Below are 20,335 nucleotides of genomic sequence, written 5' to 3'. Positions count from 1 at the left end.
TGTGGGTTCCAGTTACAGAACTCAGGTCACCTGGCTTGCACCAAAGCACCTTTACCCACAGAGCTATTTCACTGGCCTATGGATTCTTTTCTTTCATCTGTGGTATAAATAATAACAATATAGGCCAGTGGGGTAAGAAGAACTGGAGAAAGGGGTCACGAATTTGAACCTACTTTTTCCTCATCTTGTGAATTTGGAAAAGAATAATAGTTTTTAGCTTGTGGCTTTGTCTTTGCTTTGTTTTGTTTTGTTTTGTTTTGTTTTTAATAAAGAAAGCCTAGTATGTATGACGTATAAAGCACAGTATTATGTATGTTATTTTGTAGTTGCCTGGTATGCTTTCAGAATTAGAAAAGTATAAATCATTTAAATATTTGTTTACATAATGAATAAGTAATTGTAAACCAGCTGCTTATCTTTAAGAAGAAAAGCATGCTCTTGGGTCTTATGTGCAGACATGCCCTGGGTACGACATCTGTACTGGGACCGGGTAAGCTCTGTAAGCAATCAATTTTTTTAAAAAGACTTAGTGTTTGGCAGAGATTTAAATTAGAAGGGATATGCCCTGCCAGAGACAGGAGTACATTGTCTCTGATAGACTCACTAGTGAATGACTGTAGGAGTCAGAACCTGGAGACAACAGAATTCAAGTCTTTCAACTGAGCTGAGAAACTCCTAAGCCTTGTGGAGAGGAAACGGGATGTCCTGGGAAGCTCATGGCTCCAAAATCTCAGAAAGCCACTGGCAGTCCTATGACCCTAGGCAAGGTAACAGACCTTTCAAAATCTCCAATAGCAGTGTTACTCAGAAGATTAGACGTGGCCCATTAGAGGGTACAATGCAGCACCCTGCCCACTGTGGAGCTTAAAAACTTGGTTATGATTAACTCCTGTCATTGCCAGCTCTTAATCTCCTCACACCATGTGAAGCAGGTATTTTAACACAAACAAAACTAAAACTAGCCTAAATCTATCCTACAAAGATCAGACAACAAACAAAAAATTGAAAATTCTCTAGAAAATCAAAGAAGGGGAAGAAATAAAAAGCTTAAATTGTCCTATCAGAGTTAAAGAGAGATTGTTGGTATAGTCCCTACTAGAGTTAAAGAGAGACTGTTGGTATATTTTTGTAACCATTATTAAGGACATATAAAAAAAGTTAGTCTTGAACAAATTTGACAATTTAAATAAAATGGAAACAATCTTAAAAGTACAACTTAACTAAATGCAACAATAAATGTAAAAGTCTATCTATGTCTTGTTACTACTTTATTTTATTATAAACCTATCTATTATTTTCTACTAAAAAATTAAATTTTCCATAAAAAACCTTACCACAAAGCAAGTCAGAGGTTGATATAACTTTAAGTTCTATCAAACATTTAAGAAAAAATGCTATCAATCTTACTCAATTTTTTTTTCAGAAAATGCAAAATTGGCCTGTCATCTTGCATGACAATTTAACAGATACTACTAGGTAATAAGTTTGTAGATCGATATAATTTTTAAATATAGATTCAAAAAGCTCTAGATATTAGTTTCATAAAACTCAACAACATAAAACAGAAGTGTGTGTGTGTGTGTGTGTGTGTGTGTGTGTGTGTGTGTCTGTGTCTCTCTGTGTGTGTATGTGTGAAGTTACTTTTCTTGTTGCTATGATAAAAAAAAAATCCTAACAGGGGCTGAAGAGATAGCTCAGCAGGTAAGAGCACTAGCTACTCTTCCCAATGGCTGGGATTCATGGTGGCTCCCAACCATCTGTAACTCCAGTTCCAGGTAATCCTATGCCCTCCCCTGTTCTCCATAGATACCAGGCATCTACATGGTACACAGATATGCATACAGGCAAACATCCATTCACATAAAGTAAAATAATCATACTTTAAAGAAAATAACAAAAGCAATTCAAGGAAAATTTAGCTTGGCTCACAGTTTGAGGATACTGAGCATCATGACAGGGAAATCCTAGCAGCAAAGACCCCTGAGGCAGTGGTCACATTATATCCACAGTTAGAAAGCAAAGAGAAGTGGTCACATTGTAGCCACAGTTAGAAAGCAAAGAACAGGGCTGGTGAGATGGCTCAGTGGGTAAGAGCACCCGATTGCTCTTCCTAAAGGTCCGGAGTTCAAATCCCAGCAACCACATGGTGGCTCACAACCATCCGTAACGAGATCTGACTCCCTCTTCTGGAGTGTCTGAAGACAACTACAGTATACTTACATATAATAAATAAATAAATCTTTAAAAAAAAAAAAAGAAAGAAAGAAAGAAAGCAAAGAACAATGAATGTTACACTGGTCTGGTTTCCTTTGCCTCTCTTTTCAGACATGGACCCTAGCCCAGGGAATGAGGCATTCACATTTAGGATGAGTCTTCCCATCTCCATTAGCCTGAGGTAGAAGTTTCTCATAGATATGCGCAGAGGTTTGTTTCCATGGCAACTCAAAATCTATCAAGTTGACAATAAAGATTAAATACCACAATGACCAATTGGATTTTTCCCTGGAATGCTAGATTAATTCAAGTCACTCAGTGTGATTTCCTGCAGTAACAAAACAAAAAGAAAGGTCATAAAGACATCTCCATCCATGAAGCAAGACTTCTGACAAGATCTTATGTCCACTCACTATAAAAACTATCAGTGGACTAGGAATAGAAATGAGCTTCCTCGGTCTGATAAAAAGCATTTTGAGACATGTACAACTAACATCTTATTTAACCCTGAGATATGGAATTATTTGTCCCCCAAGTATTAGGAGCAGGACAGAGATGTTCCCTCACATCTCATCTCGACCAATCCCAAGCTAAGGGCTCAGTCTGGAAACCATTGCATTGGAGAACAGCATGAAGCCTGTCATGTCATTTCATCTCCCTTCACTAGTTCACACATGCATCCTAATGATACTCACCTGCTCTTTCCTGTCAGATCCAGCTCCTAACTCCCACACTTCCCAAGTTTTCAGAATCCAACAAGACCAATATTCACTGGTGTGGGGCCATCAACCAGAGTGTGGTTAACAGACCAGGGACTATACCCAGAAAGCAGGGAAGGAAGGAAGCAAGGAAGCAAGGAAGCAAGGAAGGAAGGAAGGAAGGAGAAGGGAAGGAAAAGAAGAGGAGAGGAGGACAAGGCAAGGCAAGGAAGAACTGGCTCTCTCTTCCTCAGAAGCTACCAACTGCCAACTGCCAATCAAATAGGGAATGGGGGCTTATAAACCCCTCCCCACTCAGTACCTGAACATTGATCGGCTTGATCTTGTGCTGTTCTTGTGCAAGCCACCACAGCCAAACCCCTCCTGTTCACAGTACATGAGTGCAGCCGTCGGCCGTGTCTAGAGCACAGGTTCACCTTGGTTCTCCCTGAGCTCCAGCTCTTTCTGTCCTTTCACCTTCCTATAATGGTTGGACACTACCTTAAAAAGGGAGCCTACACACACACACACACTAAGAAAAGTTCACTACAATAATTGAATACGGACAAATTCTGAAATCTGACTATAGTTTCTTATTGAAATTGAATTGAAAAGTCTCTAAAGATTGAACACTGGCTCTCTTCTTTCCCTCCCCTGCATCCCCTAGCCACTATGAATTCATACTTTTTCCAGCCCCACTACTTTCCAAGAACCTATGAGATCCATCAAGGATTCACCTGCTAGCATCTCCACTTTGATCTGTGAGCTCCCGTCTGAGGCTTTTTGGGTACTGTTACCTGGCTTGACTAGCACGCCTTTCAAATTTAGTAATCTTACACTGCAACTCAAACATTACCCAAACTTCGAGGCAGTTGTAGGATAGCTACTACAAGTGTCAAATCTATCAGAAAGGATCACTGAAGTAAATGGGGAGCAAGTCTACACTGGGTGGCCAGGGCTCTTGACTTCCTGTGCGATAGTCTACACACAATTGTCCAAGTGGAAGCACATTGCTATCCTATACCAATGGCTTGCATTTTGATGCTACAAGCACTGCCAGCCCTCTGCGGGCTCCAATGAGTTAGATGGGGTCCACAGCCTGAATCCCCATCTTGAGACTAGATCTTAAGCTCCAGACACACCTGAGGAACAAGGGAATACAGACCCTGTACAATGCAGGATGTTGCCAAATTTGCCAGTTTCACTTTGTCTCCTGTGAAGCTATTTGAGTTACAAAACAAATCCCATTTTTTTTTTCTAAATGGGGAAGCCAATATAGCAAAGAGGAGGTGAGAGGGAGAATCAAAGAAATCAGAAATAAGCACAGAAGATGCATGAGGTAAAAAGCAACTTCAGCTAAGCATAAACACTATATTTGATATATGAATAAATTCTACTTTGAAACAAAGAAATGTAAAGTTCTAAGGACAAAGTTGGCTTCTCCTGCTATCACACAATGATTTAAAGAAAGTCTTCTTTAAGAGCACCAAATTACTGCCTGATGCCAGGACACAAAACACAGGCACTGGTACAGCATGCACGCGCTCGCACACATGTGCTCCCATGCACGCGAACACACACACACACACACACACACACGCACACGCACACGCACACGCAGGCACGTGCGCACATGCCCACTGCCTGCCATCAGCTCCAAGCCTAGCCAACAGTGTGATTACAAGCTCTGCCTCGGCAACCCTCCCTCTCCAACACAAGGCAGCCCCAGGCTGGCCGTTTCTGCCTCCCTCCCTCTTTTCTTGTTCAGAAGCAGAGCTCCTTTTCCTCTTGGAAGAGGCCTCTTCCTGAGCCCCCACATCTCCTTTCGGTTTCGTTGCTCATTTCCTCTCTCTCTCTCACTACTCCAATCCTGACCTTAGTTGTTCCCTTGAACAGCGCCAGAGACTCCTGAGCCTCCCTGACCCTAACCTGTCCCCATAACCTAGGTTTCCAGTCTCGTTCTCTTTTGAACACTATCACCAGCATTTGAAGGAGCCCTGTGTGTAATTCACCAGTGCTGCCAGGCCACCTCCCAGGCTTCAATTTAAAGTGCTGAGGGAAGGAAGGAGTGCAGAATGGAAGAGGTAGGCTGGGCACCACAGGAATGCCTCTCACCTCTTACAACAGCAGTCTCCAGAGGAACCAGGCCCTGAAGGACTAGATCACTTGAGGTCTGAATTATGGGGTTTTATGCTAAAATCTACCAATTTTAAAATACAATAAACTGCCGGGCAGTGGTGGCGCACACCTTTAATCCCAGTACTTGGGAGGCAGAGGCAGATTTCTTAGTTCAAGGCCAGCCTGGTCTACAGAGTGAGTTCCAGGGCAGCCAGGACTACACAGAGAAACACTGTCTTAGAAAAACAAAAAACAAACAAACAAAAAAACCCCACCAAACTATAAACTGATTGCATTTTCTTTTTTAATCCTGAGAGTCAAATAAGATGTCTCTTCTGTTTCCCTTTGTCCTATGATCCCACATTTGCAAACTATATTTTCTTCAGCTAACATTCTCCCAGGTAGGTTCTCCAGACTGACCAGCACCTTTACAGCGCCTTTCTCTCACCTCAGCTTTCCAATGCCTTCTGGGCACATGACCTGCTTTATGGCAGATTCCTTGTTAAACCAAGAATTGGAGCTATGTAACTGCCCTTCCTGTCATCACCCGTTGTCTTGCTTTCTCTAACACCTCTTTTGTTGTTTTTCTAATCTATGGGATATGTAGGGGGGGTCAGGGGGCAGGGTATAGCTGGGGTAGGAGGAGGGCTCACACTCGCATGGAGGGAGGCCAAAGGTCGATGTCAGGGATATCTTTTTATTATTCTTCACCTTTTTTGAGGCAGGGCCTCTCACTGGATCTGGGGGTTCAGTTATTTAGCTAGGCTGGCCAGCCAGAGATCTGGGGGATTTGCCTGTCTCTGGTGTGCCAACCCACCCAGTCCTTCTCCTTATGCTGAGATTATAGCGCCCCCTAGAGGGCTCATATAAGTGCAGGGACTGTATGCTCAGATACTAGGAATGACAAACATTTTACACCTGAGCCGCCTCCCAGCCCCTCTACCTTGTCTAAGGTGATCTCCCTTGTTAAGACCCTCTGGTTGTAAAAAGCCTCTCTTCTCTGATACAGAACTTATTTCACCCCCCTTCCTACACCTCTTCCCAGCTCCAGTGTCGAGTTTGCGCCGATAGTGTAAACCGCCAATGTTGACTCATCATCTTCCTTTACCCCAGTTACCACTAAACGTCTTCATTTCGGCCCTGTCCTCCTGAACAAACAGACTCAGACTGCACCAGCTGCTTTCTGCCTCCTGACCTCGTGTCCACAGCCACTTCTCTGTGCCCCTCGATCAGTTGTCCTGAATAGCCGCCCCCTATTTCCTTCCTAGGTCAATAAGGCAATCCTTATCAGCTTCACTACAGCCTCCTCCAACCTCCAAACGCCTTTCCAGGCTCTGGTTGGTCATCTCTTTATTACTCCACTGCAGCCTGGGACAGTAGCTTCCCTCGGCTTACATAAAATGGAATGTAAGACCCTACACACTGACACTGTCACCACACAGCCTGTGTTCCTGCGCTCCTGTGCTCCCACCCCAGGTCTGTATGCTACAAGCGTCTATTGGTTTCCTAAACACAGCCTTGACCCAATGCTTAATCCACTCTCTGCATGAGCTAGCCTCCTTTCCCTCTCCCCAAACCACAAAGCAGTAAACCCCTTCCTGACTAGCATAGTCCTTTTCTTCTCTGAAACCCCATCAGCCTGCATCTTTGTGCCTGCGTTCCATGTGCAACGTGTGGCTGTGGGCTACTCGTGGCAGCACATAGTCAGGATAGTTATGAACGCTTCCAATACCAAATCAGAAACTTACTTAAAACACGATGAGATACCGTCCCAATCCTTAAACTTGATTGTTTAGTTCTCAGACGTAAACTTTGTACAGGGCAATGTGGTGTCACAGTGTCAAAAGGCTGGACGCGCTTGGCAGCATTTTGTGTGTGCTATCCTTAAGAGTGTGAGTTTCCTGGGTTTGACTCCCCTGCCTTCTCAGCAAGATACTTCCTGCTACATATATTTGAGGACTGTGTGACGGCCAGTATCCCAACAGAGGGTAATACTAACTATCTTATAAGTTTTTATCAATAGGATTTGCGTCCCAGCACTCGAGAGGCAGAGGCAGGTGGATTTCTGAGTTCGAGGCCAGCCTGGTCTACAAAGTGAGTTCCAGGACAGCCAGGGCTATACAGAGAAACCCTGTCTCAAAAAAAAAAAAAAAAAAAGAAAAAGTTATGAAAGCTTAGGCTTATACCCACACATACACAGTGAGTTACAGGTGCAATCTCACTTCTCATTTCTAATCTGACTCTGGGAGACTTTAAAGACTATTTCCAGCAGTAGGTCTTCCCTCTCCCCACTTCCTCCTCCTCCTCCCCCACCCTTTCCTGTTACCTCCCTCCCCCCACTCCCCCTTCCTCCCACAGTGCTGTATGCATGAGACCACACTGGACTTGCTCTCTCTGGGATTCAGCCCAGGTCTCATCCATAAAGTTATCTTGACCCACAAAGCTTTCACGTTCTTCCATTTCAAAACAAACGTAGTGAGTTTTCATTGAAGTAGAAATAGTTCCCACGTGGTTAAAAAAACATAATTCAAGAGCTGAGGCCCAGTCAGTAAAATACTTGCTGCACAGTCATGAAGACCTGACTTGAAGCCACAGCATCTCCATAAAAGCTGAGCTTAATGGTATGCACATATCACCCTAGCTCTGTGGATGAGGGGCAGAGGCAGGAAGATTGCTGCAGATCACTGCCCAGTCTGTTCTAGCTGAATAGTGAGCCTTGGATTTAGTGAAAGACCCTGCCTCAAAAACTAAAGTGGAAAGAAATGGAAGAGACCCAGTACTGAACTCTGACCTTCATATACATGCATGGACACCAACATACACATATGCATGTTGTGGGTGGGCCTGGTGCTCTTTATATTTTAATGCTAATTCTGCTCTCCTGGGAGGGGTCATGAACAAAGAGTGAGTCACATACTCATGTGATTTCAATCCCCTAATGAATAAAGGAACCGATCACTGGGTGAGTAGGAAGGACTTTCGAGTTGGACAGAGGAAGAGAGGGTTAGAGGCTATTGGAACGGTAATGGCATAAGGTCTAGATGTAGCTACTAGTGTCTCCTGGTTTCAGTGGCAGATCATCAGGATTCGCCACCAGAGGAATCAGATTTAATAAGGTTTACAAGATTAGGTTTTAGTTGTTGCACCCAGAGATTGAGTTACCATTGTTTCTGAGCTAAATTTGTGTGGTGTTTTTCTTCTCTCGGGAACTTGACTGGGTTCCAGAGACAAAAGTTCGGCGGCGGCAGAGCAAGGGTTTGCCTGATGTGCACCACAAAGGCCTCGAGGGCTTTGAAGCTTGAGGCTGGCATGATAGCAACCCAGCAGTGGGAACCTAGCGAGCTGGGTGGAGAGATTGTGGAGGTCTGAGTCAGAGTCTCCATGAGATAATAGGTTGGCCATTGTCGGCCAGTGCATGGCCAGCCAGCCCCACAGGGCAGAGAGTTGCCGGCAGTAGAGCAGGAAACCTGCCGGTCATCTCAAGAGTTTTGTTTCTATCAGGTTGCTGTATGTTGTGGCGGCTGACCACAGGGTGGACAGTCATTGCATGGGGCTGGCATGGCAATGATCCAAGAGAACTTGGGAGCTCCGGCCCAGAGAGATTACCCAGAGAGAGATCATGGAGACATGTGGCCCCGCTGTGTCTAGCAGTAGCGAGGGATCGTGATGGTCTTTTTAAAATATTTCCTGCAACATATGCACACACCCACACCAATATATACATATACCACACACATACACACACCATAATTCAAAGAGAGTAAATTACAATGAAGTGAAAATTCTCCCATTTACACCATACTCACACCTCAGTTTATCACCTCAGAAATAACGTATCCATTTTCTTGGTCATCTTTCTATGTTTCCTCCCCTTGCAAATACACACATATACACAGAGAGACAAAGACAGAGACAGACAGAGAAACAAACAACAACAACAAAAAAAAAAAAACCCGGCGGGACATAAATAGACAGAGAAATGGAGAAACAAAGGAAGAGACAAAAAGTATATATATATTATAATTTATATAAAAATTATATTAAGTTTATATAAAAATTGTAATTACATAAAATATATGTGGTATATATTACATATATGTTGCTTTTCATAGGAGCAAAAGAACACAATGTACACTTCTTATACATCTTAGGTCTTTTCATTAACAGCATTCTGTGGTTTATAAATCTAAGTTAATAGCTCTAAGTCCCTTAGAACAGTGCTTGAACCATAACAAATGCTAAAGCAATGTCCCCTCACATGGGGGAGGTCAAAGAACAGACTCCAGCATTCGAGACTGTTGGAGCACAGAGATAAAAACCAACACGGTTCCACTGGACAGGATGGACAGAAGCCCGGAGGATACCCCAGAGACTACACTACTACCCCTCCCAGTGCCTGTGTGGCATTTAGAAAAAAAAAAAATGTTGCCATCAAAGGTCACACTTCCTCAAATGAAGTCACACTTTCCTCTCTCTGGTATGGATACATCTAAGCTATGCATAGGGAAGCAAGTCTTCGTGGTAGATTTTGCTGCAGCCACGAACAGAAAATGAGAGATGACTTTTGCACTTAACTCTGTTTCATCCCAGTAGCGATGTTAAACTCACCTACAAAGAATGAATGGTATTAAACCCCCAGTTTGTCCAAAGCTTGCTCAGGTCCACATCAAGTCACAAATGTTTCTGAAAGATAATGAAGAGGGAGAGTCTCAAACTTGGTTCTGGTTCCAAACCTGGCCACTGAGGTCCTCTGACTGACCCAGAACTCATAGCAGATGTAAATTCTAAGGCTAATCAAAGCAGCTGCCAGGGCAAGGCTCAAGAGGGGACCACAAGCAGTTTTGGGGGCAGACTACATTGCCTGATGCCGTGAGGAACACATTCTCTGTCCACACAATTCTCAGTTCCCCAGAGATGCCTTCTCGTTTCTTGGTATAGAAACATGACAGAGGCCTTCCACTTGCCCAGGCCACCTGACCCACAATGCACCTGTCAGACTCAGCCACCAACACAGCCTGAGGGTAGGATGTGGGGAAGGGCAAAGGTTTTGAAATGTGGAGCTATTTGGGTGTCTGAGGAATTTGACAGAACTTGTGACTGCTCAGTCTGGAAACTTAAATAAACATGAGTAGTTCCAGAACAAATAACGGAGTCCATTTAAATTCACCACTCCCCCCTCTCCCTGCCAGAGCTCTTTGTTTTAAATAGACATCATTTGAGTGTTCGTGGGTATGTGCACGCACTTCTAACCAAAGGTTGGGAGAAATGCCAAATGGTAGCCCTCCCAATACTATCAGGGAGGAAACAAGAGATGCCTGACCCTGTGCTGTGCCCCACTGAGAGGCTTCTGTGGGGTAGGGACTAGGTCAAAACAAAGCCAACTACTGCAGACAACTGTTTTTGCCACCGAGTCTCCAAAGCCCTACAGCACCCGATACATGTGACCCACATAACTACCCGGACACAGGGCGCAGCGGGCAAGCCTGTACTGTGACAGCTGCCACCCCTTCACGGCTCTGTATTGTCCCTGAGCCTGTTTTGCTCAGAGGTCCTGACAAGGAGAAAACTTGAATCCAGGAGGAATTTGAGTCATTTGGGGTGTAAATAAAGTACTGATGAAAACAAGAGACAAAAATGGGCCAGGTGGTTGATGGCTGAGACCTGGGGATGTTTTTGGTTCTGCCCTGCCTGACCACCACTTTATCAAAGTGCTGTGGGACCGATGGGACCGTGAATGACTGTCACTCTACTTCCTGAGTGAAAGCCCACCTGAGGCAAGAGATGACACCTCCCTCACACTTAAAGGCACTCTACCTTTACTGTTAGTCAGCCCTCTGTCAAGACCCGCACCAGTGCTGAGCTGCTGTTTGCCCTTGACTGCTCCAACGCCAGGACAAGAAGACTTGACCTTGGGATGTAACCAACCCCCCCCCCCCCCCGTGAACTCTGCATAACAATGAACAGAGATTGACAGAATGACACCAAACACTATGCGGAGACTAAGACCAGAGCCACCTGCTTGCTTCTATGTGTGGAAAACCTGGGGCTGGCTGCAGACCTGGCCTTGTTCCAAACAAGGATTGGTCTAAGGCCGCTGCACACAGATGTAGAAGAGGCCCACAGCTGGGCAAGTGTTTAGGGAAGGGATCAGACACTCCCCAGGGAAGGATGCATGGCAGGGTGACACAGCTGTTGTAAAGGTCTGTGCTGTTCCAGTGGCTTTAGGGAATTAAGACATTAGGAGGAGGAGTTCCAGACGAAACGCTTAATTTAGTCTGGTTTCCAGTTGCTTACACCAAGAACCTCAGAGATAGTGGTGAGATCTCTTGTTGTTGGACTCCATCTCTCCCTCCCTCCCTCCCTCCCTCCCTCTCCCTCTCCCTTCCTCTCTCCCTCCTTCCTCCTTCTTATCTAATACATCTGGAAGCCCCATTGCTCCTGATTTCAAGCTGCAAACAGTGTCTGGCCCTTCCCAGCCATCCGCACTACCCACACCCCCAGGCAGGCCACCATTCTCTTCGACCTCCATTGCTGGGTGCTCCACTGCTCATGAGGCAGACCTTTAAAACCTAAGTCAGGTGGCCTCCCTCTTCTCCTTCCTAGAAACCCTTCAGCAATTTTCCCTTCTATCTCAGAGAAGGGGCCACTGAGGCCTTCCATCACCTGAGGTATTTATATTCATCCTGGTGGCTGCCCAGTCCCTGCCTCCCCCTGTTCCTTACTTTCCTCATACTCTCCAGCCAGGCCCATCTTCCTCTTGATCAATGCCAACCGTACCTCAGGGTCTTCCCGAAATTCTGCCCTGGGTCTGGCTCTCTTTCACAGAGGTACATTGCTCACCCACTCAGCTCCTTGAGGCCTTTCCTCCACTGTCCACCTAGGAGACTCCGCCCTCCCCAGAACTGCAAGTGTAGACAAGCCCCCTTCCAGGTGCCCTGATTTGTCAGATCACAATCCACGTTCTAAGGTCAGAAATGACATGCTATCAGTTAAGAACAGAGGCACCTCTAATAAATGGATCCTTGGGAGAGTTTGCCATGAGCTAGAAAGTAAATAACTTGGCCCATTGTTCCATACACTGTTCGTTGCTGAATGAAATATCCTGACACACATATAAGAATGTGTATGTAGATATGGTGCAGTTATTGTGCACTTAGTATGCTCTTTCTCTCTCTCCTTCTCTCTCTCTCTCTCTCTCTCTCTCTCTCTCTCTCTCTCTCTCTCTCTCTCTCCTCTCTCCTCTCTTCTCTCTTCTTTCTCTGTCTGTCTCTGTCTCTGTCTCTCTAATAAATTGTAAAACACTATGAGAACATGGAGTCAGGTGGCCATCTGTCCTTTGATATATGTGTTGAATGTATTTATTGGACCCCTCCACACTGTACCAGGCACTGTCCTAGGACCTCAAATACAAAGGTATTCAACCACTGATGGCCCTGGCTTCCTGTGGCTCTCGGTTCAGCATAAAGAGATGGGTATTTCACAAACAATACAACTGACATAAGAGAACTGTTAAGATAGTCGGGGAAGCAAGGAGCTAAAGAGACCTGCAACCCTATAGGTGGTACAACATGATGTACTAACCAGTACCCCGGAGCTCTTGACTCTAGCTGCATATGTATCAAAAGATGGCCTAGTTGGCCATCACTGGAAAGAGAGGCCCATTGGACACACAAACTTTATATGCCCCAGTACAGGGGAACGCCAGGGCCAAAAAAAAAAAAAAATGGGAATGGGTGGGTAGGAGAATGGGGGAGAGGGGGGAGGGTATGGGGGACTTTTGGGATAGCATTGGAAATATAATTGAGGAAAATACGTAATAAAATATATTTTTTTAAAAAAAAAGATTGTTGGGGAAGGACATTGTATTTGGAGTTAGGTGGGTGGTAGGTGATGAAAATGACTGATAAGATCCAAGACCCTTAGAAGTTGGAGACTGTATAATGATGAATGAATTGAAGGGCAGCTTTATGACAGAGGTGAGTCTATACATTCTGATTAAAGAAACTTGATGGTAATTACTAATACTTTAATTGGTGGGGAGGCTGAATGGTCTTCAAAAAATATTTGTCCTCTAATCCTTAAAAACCTGAGAATTCTACCTTTTGGGGGGAAACAGTTTTTGCAGGTCTGATTTAATTGAGGAAGTTAAATGAGCAAATAATTAGAATTATCTAGGTAGGTGCACATGTAATCATGTTCTACATTGTTTCAAGGATCAGAGCCCTCAAGGAGCTGAGCCAAACAGATTGCAAGTTGGGTATCCGGCTAAGCTAAATACAAAGAATTTGTCTCAACCTCTACACCTGAAAAACCAGGGTCATGTGAATACTTAGAGACATCCACACAATGTAAAGAGATAGCAAAGAGAGAATTCTCAATGCTGGCTTAGATTGAAAGATGTGACAAGTTTGAAAGTCAATTTTACATATTATCTAGACTGCATATGGGTTCCCAGAGGTGTGGTCAAATTCCCAGAATTCTGTTTGCCTGTGAGTTTGTTTCTGGAGGCTACTAATGCAGATTCACACACACACACACACACACACACACACACACACACACACACACACACACACACACACTGCACTGGGCCTCACTCAATCAACTAGACAGAACAAAAGGGCTGAGCAGCAAGGGGCTTCTCCTCTCTGACTTCTCAACTGAGGTACTGGTCTGTCCTCCCCTCACCCTGGAGGTTAGAGCACTTGTTCCAGTTTGATGACTTTAGTACATGTGACATATCTCAGCCTCTGTGGCTGCATGAGCCAATTCCGGATGGATGGATGGATGGATGGATGGATGGATGGATGGATGGATGGATAGATGGATGGATGGATGGATGAACAGATAGACAATAAATAGATGATAGATAAATATATAGAGATAGATAGGTAGATAGATAGATAGATAGATAGATAGATAGATAGATAGATAGATAGATAGATGATAAATGAATGCAGATAGATAGATGGTAGATAGATAGATGGTAGATTGATTGATTGATTGATAGAGATGATGAACATATAAATTATATAGGTTTGGTTCCTCAGGAAAACAGATTAATATATCAAAAATTGCTAGCAGCCACCAACAGCAGAAAGATACAAGACGGGTGTCTCTAAAGGCCACATAGAGAGTGCAGCACCTGAAGTTCAGTCTGGTGGAATCTATTTCAAATTTCTCACCTGCAGAACTGTAAAAGGATATATGTGCACTGTTGAGACAGCCAATGTGTAGTGATGTCTCAGAGGCCACGGGAAATTAGTAAGATAGGAAATACTGTAAGACAGACATCAATATTATTTTTGGAGCATGAACCAAGATTCCAGTCATACGCTGATAGGAAAGACAAGCCAAATCCCAGCTTAGATATGCCACATGTGACTCACAGAATGGTCTGAGCCACTGTTATGCTCCAAGGACACCACAAATAGAAAGTCATGGGAATCAAGGAAGGCAGCTCTGCTATGACCCATGTCTAGACTTCTTGACATCAGAAGACATGGTGGAAGAGAAGTCTGAGGAAGAAAGTAGGAGGCATGGAGTCTTAGAGCCATGAGATGTGAGAATTTTGGATGGCACTGGAGTCAATGGCGGTGAAGTAGCCAAAGCCTGCCATGTGATAAGCTGATAGCCTCTAATGCACATAGACAGTAAGCAGTTACTATGGATTATGGAGCCAGGAAAGCGCTTGCGCTGCTTCTCTGATGCTCCCATCCGAGTGTAGAGCGTTGGACCTGCTTTAGAGAATTACCCAGTGATGAGAGCAGTAGGAAATGCAGCATCAGGATGCTATTACCTCCTGGAGCTGAGAACGCAGTCAATAAGGAGGATGCAGAGAACAGCGCTCTCTCTCTCTCTCTCTCTCTCTCTCTCTCTCTCTCTCTCTCTCTCTCTCTCTCTCTCTCTCTCTCTCTCTTTCTCTCTCTCTCTCCCCAGACAACATTTAGGATCCCTGGGGTCATTTTTTTTTTTTTAAATCACAGTGATTTCAGGTTTTCTAGGTCGGGCTCCAGACACTAGAGCTAGTCAGGTAGTTTCAATGTATGTCCCAGGAGACTCAAAGCATTCCTGATATGTATGGTACTGTGTCCAAAGGGGACTGGGTATAGGTAATTTATAGATACATGTTAGAACAGTCATTCTAATCTTCACCTCTGTATTATGAACATTCTAAGCAAGGTCATGTATATATGCTATGTGTGTGATCAAAGAAAGGTGCTGATGGCTGAGAATGGAGAAACTATATCCTAGTTGTGCTGCATAGAAAATGGAAGATGCCTACCTGGAATAAAGCACTACTAGTTCCAGAAATGACCAGGAACTGGTAGCTAGACAGTCCATCCATTTACCCAACCATAATACACTATGAGGAGAGGCAGGCCTGTGATGTCACCAGTTTTATTACTAATAGAAGGAAATCTTCAAGCAAACAAAATATTCAGAAGCTGCAATAGAATTTAGCACAGAGGAGAGTAGTGACTTTAACTTCTGCACAGAGTTGTCTCCGGGACATGGAGGATATTGGGATAAATTCATTGTTCTACAAACACTTTAGGGGTATGGAAAATGATGGTCATTTCTTAGTCTCCAGAAGTTGCTAATGCAGCCTTCAAGCCACAAGGACACATCAGCAGGACAGTGCCACACAGGTCCCCAGTAGAGGAATGTCTCCTGATCCTCAGGAGCAAGGCTGAAGTGCCATGATTGTTCTCCTGGTAATCTCCGTGTGACATTCAGAAAGTGGCCACTAGGTGGCAGCTGCATGCTGCGAAGAAATAAACCCTACTGTACTTGGTGCTCAGAAGCCAAACTTCAACTAAGCCCTGTGCCTGAGCAGAGGATGGAGACAGTTTGGGGTTTAATCTGACCTCAGCCCACAAGCAGACAGAATGGGTGACTGAGTGTTCTGAGCACCCCTGAAAAGTTGAACGTTGGATTTTAATTCATGCGTATGAATTAAATTAATTTAAATACGACAGCAGATGTTCAGCTCGGTTATGTAAAAACCTTTAAATCAACCTGGCTATGAACACAGGAGTCTGACAACCTACTTCCTCAACTGCGAATTCTATTAACAGACAGTTCCATTGAAAATAATGAAGTTAAGCCGCTGAGGTTGACATAGAAGTGTGTTATAACATAACCACCTCAGTAGCTCTTCTGTCACCTCAGGGTTACCATCTTGACCACATTTGGAAAGATCTACCCTCCCAACAAGCTTGATTCATACTTGTATGAGTTATGCTGGTTTTATATTGACTTATGTAACATTTTGATGTCGTTTTGAGATAAAGCATATTAAATTTCACCTTCTTTCCTTTCACTGCATGGTTTGGTTTGGGAGGTGCTTTGCCACTTACTGAGAGAAAATTAAATGAAACCCAGAGGTAGGAACACACTGGGAGGAGACAGCAGCCCTCTCCGGGCTCCTGTGGAGTCTGCTCCTTTCTCTACCTGCCCCAGGGCCCTCCAGTCCATGTCTCTCCATGGGGGATACTTGTCTTCGTACCCAACTCAGGCATTTTCCTGGTGGTTTGGATCCTCTTGGTTCAAACAAAAGTAGTGATCTTATATTTTCTTTCTCTTCTCTCTCCTCTTACTCCTGCTTCTCTCCAGCTTGGTCCCACGGTCCCTGAAGAAAGGAGCCTTCCTGGCCACTCACCCAGTTGTGTGCCAGTCCTGTAGCTTGTATGGCAGGTTCTAAATTCTTACAGCAACTCTTACTGTCTACTTCTTTTTTCCCCTCTCTCTCTCTCTCTCTTCTTTTTTCCTCTTTCTTTTTATTGGATATTATATTTATTTACAGTTCAAATGTTATCCCCTTTCCTGGTTTCCCCTCTGGAAACTCCCTATCCCATCCCCTCTCCCCCTGCTTCTATGAGGGTGTTCCCCCACCCACGCACCCACTCCCGCCTCCCTGCCCTGGCATTCCCCTACACTGGGGCATCAAGCCTTCACAGGTCCAAGGGCCTCTCCTCTCATTGATGTTTGACAAGGCCATCCTCTGCTAACATATGCATCTGGAGCCATGGGTCCCTCCATGTCTACTCTTTGGTTGGTGGTTTAGTCCTTGGGAGCTCTGTGGGGGGAGGGTCTGGTTGGTTGATATTGTTCTTCCTATGGGTTGCTAACCCCTTCAGTTCCTTCAGTCTTACTGTCTACTTCTTAGGAACCAAAGACAGACAGACAGAGAGAGAGAGAGAGAGAGAGAGAGAGAAAGTAAGTTTAGAAATACAAATTCTAAAAAGCAAAATGTAGACAATGGAAGTAATAACAGATTTTTTTTTAATAATATTGTTCTCTCTTTTTATATGTTGATGTGGGCAGCAGGTCCTTATGTGTGCCTGAGCGAAATGAAGGCTCTCTGAGGGAACAGTGGGGGTTATAGGCAAAAATAGCACAAGAAAAAGCTCTGGGGGTGAAGCCACAAAGGTGAGCAAACCTGACTGCGCTGATGACTGCCCCACCCCCATCCTGTGTCCTTCCACCCCACACCTCACCTCCACTTAGAATGTACCCCGCCACTTTCCTTCCTGGATTCATTACTCAAGAACCATAAAGAATTATAAATGACCTAGAATGTTTGCTTCATGTGCATTAATGATGTTAGAATTATTCATTCTCTCTCTCTCTCTCTCTCTCTCTCTCTCTCTCTCTCTCTCTCTCTTGAATGAGAATACCAAGAGTCTTAGGGATGGGCTGGGTCAGGATGCGGTGCTTATATCGTAGGATATAGTTCCAAAAGTTCCTTTTGGTGGTGGTGGTGGTGCTTGTGGTGCTTGTCATGTTTCTTAACTAGGATAATTGTGTAAAAGCTACAAGCCCTTTTCACCTTAATCAGAGATAAGCATGCTTAGATTCTGGGGAGAAAAAATTTATATATATATATATATATATATAGAGAGAGAGAGAGAGAGAGAGAGAGAGAGAGAGAGAGAGGAGAGAGAGAGGAGAGAGAGAGAGAGGAGAGAGAGGGAGGGGGGAAGAGAGAGAGAGAGGAGAGAGAGAGAGAGAGTTAGAAGGCAATCAACTCACATGGCTGGGAAATGAAGCTTCTAGACTTTGGAGTTATTTAACAAAACTTCCAGTGCCAGGCCTTAACACCTCCTTATGAGTTATTGGTTGAAGGGACCAGAAATCCCCAGAACTATGCAGGTTCTTGTCATTCCTCATGATTGCCTACCAGAACCAGATCATAGGAGACCCTATTGTTGAAGACACTATATATATATATATATTATATATATATATATATTATATATATATAATGACATAGAGAAATCAAGCTAGAACTGAGCTAGAAGCTTCCTCTCTGCCAGCTAGCTTTTGTGGTTCCAGAAGATGTTCTGAAAGCTGCTAAGGGAGAGAGCATCGTTGATCTTATCCAGCTGTTAACCCTGTGAGCCATGAGGCCATCCACCAAGCAAAATGTGCCCACTTGTTCAGTAGTGGCATTCTGGGTGTTGGGTACACCAACCAACAGCTCTCTAACTGGAATTGAGGCCAGTTTCACAAAAGGGAATCCATGCCTGGTACCAAAGACCTGATGGAAAACCCATAGCTAAAGAAGTCATAGGTACTGGGAGTGAGTAACTGAATACTGTTTTTAAGCAAAATTGACAAAGCATCAAGCTGCCTTCTAAACCTGTAAGCAAAAGCTACTCTTAGCCTTCATCAGAGAAGCCTCATCAGTGAACAATGGTAAAGACTCAGGGTTTCACAGGCACCAAGAATACATGACAGATGAGACTCACAGCTTCACAAGGTACCGAGAATACATGACAGATGAGTACTGATCCCAGAACAAGACATCTAATCTACACTTGCCCTCCGAAGGCTGAGAGAATGTTAAGGAAGAAGAGACAAAAAGAGTATCATATCCAGAAAACAGGAAAAGAATTGGGTAATGCCAAGCAAGACACAGCTGTTGCAATCCCAAGCTCATAGCAGCTGGGGATGCATCCTCTAGATTTACACAAGAATTAGCCAGTCAGCCAGCAGTTGAACTGAATGGGGGAGGAGTTCAGAAGGCCCTACTTCTCCCAGATGAACTATGTACTCACATTTGCTATTAAATGCTCCAAGGAGATGGGGCTCTCCTTGCCTTCAGTTGTCCACCCACTGGTGGGCCTACAGGACTCCAAAGGATAACTCTAATCCAGTGAGCACATAAATGGCCATGGTTGATCTGAAATGGGTCACAAAATAAAACCAAAAGTCATGAATCTGAAAAGGAGCAGGTGTGGAGGAGGAGACAGAAGACAGAAGGGAGAGAAGAGAGCAGGGCAGAGTGATCAGGCTGCATCATGCAGGACAGGGTCAATGAGGCAGCATTAATTTAAAATCCAGCAATGGATTTTCACTGTGAAAAGTTTACTAACTGGGTTGGAGAGATGGCTCAGCAGTTAAGATCACTGACTGTTCTTCCAGAGGTCTTGAGTTCAATTCCCAGCAACCACATGGTGGCTCACAACCATCTGTAACGCGATCTGATGCCCTCTTCTGGTGTGTCTACCATCCAGCAATAGCAACAAGAACACAAACAGGCTCTATTTGTCATACAGGTTAAAATGTATAAATGGATAGAACAAGGGATAGATTCACTTACCATAAGCTCAGAGAAGCTTCCATGTGGAAGTGAGAGGAGGGTTTCAGAGTCTCTTCCTTCTCTTCTTCTTGGTCTGTTAATAATAGACTGCAACAGGAACTAGTTGTGTTCTATAAAAAGAAAACGATGCTAGAATTGTACCATTTTCTCCAAACTTGAAACAGCTGATTGCATGTCTGCGCAAGGACTTTCTCTATACACTGACATTCAGTTATTCCAGTCTACCAGGACCCCGTGCTTACTCAGCGATATAGAATGAAAACAATCAAGTGCACAAATACTACCAAGGAAGAGGATTTTCTTCTTGTTGCAAAGTCCCAAGCCACACCAGTTCTTAGCTTCCTATTTCTTGTCTACAGTCTCCACATACTTCTCTCTTTAAATACACACACACACACTATGGCTAGACGTGTGCCTGTGCTTGCCAATGCCAGGGTAACAGGCCTTGATACAGGGCAGGAGGTTGGAGCCACCGCTCTGTGACTTACTACCAACCAGGTTTGTCCTCTTGCATAGAGTCAGCTGACCACTGGACTCTCAGGCCCTTCCTGGAGGAATGCAAAGCTGGGACTTGTGGCAGAGTCCCACTCTGACAGTTTGACTGCTGACCCAATCAGGGTCTGAGCTCAGAGTAAACTCATAAGTCAATGTTCTGAAGATGGAAAAGAGTGGTGAGGTTCCTGGGCCTTCCAGA

At 44.4% G+C, this 20,335-nt stretch overlaps 1 long non-coding RNA gene across 1 annotated transcript in view; it reads right to left on the bottom strand.

The window, feature by feature from the left end:
* The window catches only part of LOC147000865 (uncharacterized), a 135,139-nt gene extending 115,950 nt beyond the window's left edge, over window positions 1–19,189 (bottom strand). Inside the window, exons 1-2 of the long non-coding RNA XR_015045440.1 lie at window positions 19,097–19,189; window positions 9,639–9,713 (exon numbers count right to left, since the gene is read on the bottom strand). This is a non-coding gene — a long non-coding RNA (uncharacterized LOC147000865). The remainder of the gene's footprint in view (window positions 1–9,638; window positions 9,714–19,096) is intronic.
* Between the last annotated feature and the right edge of the window lie 1,146 nt (window positions 19,190–20,335).

Source organism: Mus caroli, unplaced genomic scaffold, assembly GCF_978045245.1.
Source record: "Mus caroli unplaced genomic scaffold, Mus_caroli_1 scaffold_15, whole genome shotgun sequence".
NCBI lineage: Eukaryota > Metazoa > Chordata > Mammalia > Rodentia > Muridae > Mus > Mus caroli.
Note: the sequence above shows the minus strand (reverse complement) of the source record. Positions and strands in the feature narration are given on the sequence as shown.